This window comes from Impatiens glandulifera, unplaced genomic scaffold (assembly GCF_907164915.1).
Source record: "Impatiens glandulifera unplaced genomic scaffold, dImpGla2.1, whole genome shotgun sequence".
NCBI classification, from domain to species: Eukaryota; Viridiplantae; Streptophyta; class Magnoliopsida; order Ericales; family Balsaminaceae; genus Impatiens; species Impatiens glandulifera.
Window position 1 is genome coordinate 300,181 of NW_025919561.1, and position 2,950 is coordinate 303,130.

The window sequence follows — 2,950 nt, forward strand, 5'->3', positions numbered from 1 at the left end:
ATCGCAAACCTTATTCGAATATTATTTACAATATTTTATTATCGAATGTTAGGTTATATTTGTTTTTAATAAGTAAAACTTATCTTAACACATTATAAATTATTTTTAGACGTATTTTTTTAAATTTTAGAATATTCTTAGAATATAGGGTATTTTTATTTAAAATAAGAGTTTTTTTTTGTTAAAAACATTATTGGTAGTATTTCAAAATACGATGAGTTTTCTTAACTATTTTGAGATATTACGTTTAATTTATTTTTAATTGCATTTTTTTAATATAAACTAATTTTAGTTTTGTAATATAAAAGTAATCTCAACTAAATGGACCAAACTTATTAGAATATTATTTACCTAATTTTATTATTTTATAAGATGTTATATTTTTATTTTATTAAGTAAAAGTCATATCAATACATTTAAATCATGTGTTGATGAACTTTTTTATTTTCGAATATTCTAAGAAAAAAAGGTTTTTAATTTAAATAAGAGTTTTTTGGGTTAAAAAAATAATATTATCGTATTTGAAATATTTCTTAATCAATTTTGGAATATTATGAATTATTTGATTTTAAATTGTATTATTTTTTTATTTTATTCCTTTAGTTTAATCTAAACCTATATTAGGTTTTGTAATATAAAAGTTATCTGAACCAGATATGAATTATCGCAAACCTTATTCGAATATTATTTACAATATTTTATTATCTAATGTTAGGTTATATTTGTTTTTAATAAGTAAAACTTATCTTAACACATTATAAATTATTTTTAGACGTATTTTTTTATATTTTAGAATATTCTTAGAATATCGGGTATTTTTATTTAAAATAAGAGTTTTTTTTGTTAAAAACATTATTTATAGTATTTCAAAATACGATGAGTTTTCTCAATTATTTTGAGATATTACGTTTAATTTATTTTTAATTGCATTTTTTTCATTTATTTTAATATAAATAATTTTAGTTTTGTAATATAAAAGTAATCTCAACTAAATGGACCAAACTTATTAGAATATTATTTACCATATTTTATTATTTTATGAGAGGTTATATTTTGATTTTATTAAGTAAAAGTCATATCAATACATTTAAATCATGTGTTGATGAACTTTTTTATTTTCGAATATTCTAAGAAAAAAGGATTTTAATTTAAATAAGAGTTTTTTGGGTTAAAAAATAATCTTATCGTATTTGAAATATTTCTTAATCAATTTTGGAATATTATGAATTATTTGATTTTAAATTGTATTATTTTTTTATTTTATTCCTTTAGTTTAATCTAAACCTAGATTAGGTTTTGTAATATAAAAGTTATCTGAACCAGATATGAATTATCGTAAACCTTATTCGAATATTATTTACAATATTTTATTATCTAATGTTAGGTTATATTTGTTTTTAATAAGTAAAACTTATCTTAACACATTATAAATTATTTTTAGATGTATTTTTTTATATTTTAGAATATTCTTAGAATATCGGGTATTTTTATTTAAAATAAGAGTTTTTTTTGTTAAAAACATTATTTATAGTATTTCAAAATACGATGAGTTTTCTCAATTATTTTGAGATATTACGTTTAATTTATTTTTAATTGCATTTTTTTCATTTATTTTAATATAAACTAATTTTAGTTTTGTAATATAAAAGTAATCTCAACTAAATGGACCAAACTTATTAGAATATTATTTACCATATTTATTATTTTATGAGAGGTTATATTTTGATTTTATTAAGTAAAAGTCATATCAATACATTTAAATCATGTGTTGATGAACTTTTTATTTTCGGATATTCTAAGAAAAAAAGGATTTTAATTTAAATAAGAGTTTTTTGGGTTAAAAAATAATCTTATCGTATTTGAAATATTTCTTAATCAATTTTGGAATATTATGAATTATTTGATTTTAAATTGTATTATTTTTTATTTTATTCCTTTAGTTTAATCTAAACCTAGATTAGGTTTTGTAATATAAAAGTTATCTGAACCAGATATGAATTATCGCAAACCTTATTCGAATATTATTTACAATATTTTATTATTTAATGTTAGGTTATATTTGTTTTTAATAAGTAAAACTTATCTTAACACATTATAAATTATTTTTAGACGTATTTTTTTATATTTTAGAATATTCTTAGAATATCGGGTATTTTTATTTAAAATAAGAGTTTTTTTTGTTAAAAACATTATTTATAGTATTTCAAAATACGATGAGTTTTCTCAATTATTTTGAGATATTACGTTTAATTTATTTTAATTGCATTTTTTTCATTTATTTTAATATAAACTAATTTTAGTTTTGTAATATAAAAGTAATCTCAACTAAATGGACCAAACTTATTAGAATATTATTTACCATATTTTATTATTTTATGAGAGGTTATATTTTGATTTTATTAAGTAAAAGTCATATCAATACATTTAAATCATGTGTTGATGAACTTTTTTATTTTCGGATATTCTAAGAAAAAAAGGATTTTAATTTAAATAAGAGTTTTTTGGGTTAAAAAATAATCTTATCGTATTTGAAATATTTCTTAATCAATTTTGGAATATTATGAATTATTTGATTTTAAATTGTATTATTTTTTTATTTTATTCCTTTAGTTTAATCTAAACCTAGATTAGGTTTTGTAATATAAAAGTTATCTGAACCAGATATGAATTATCTCAAACCTTATTCGAATATTATTTACAATATTTTATTATCTAATGTTAGGTTATATTTGTTTTTAATAACTAAAACTTATCTTAACACATTATAAATTATTTTAGACGTATTTTTTTATATTTTAGAATATTCTTAGAATATCGGGTATTTTTATTTAAAATAAGAGTTTTTTTTTGTTAAAAACATTATTTATAGTATTTCAAAATACGATGAGTTTTCTCAATTATTTTGAGATATTACGTTTAATTTATTTCAAATTACATTTTTTTTCATTTA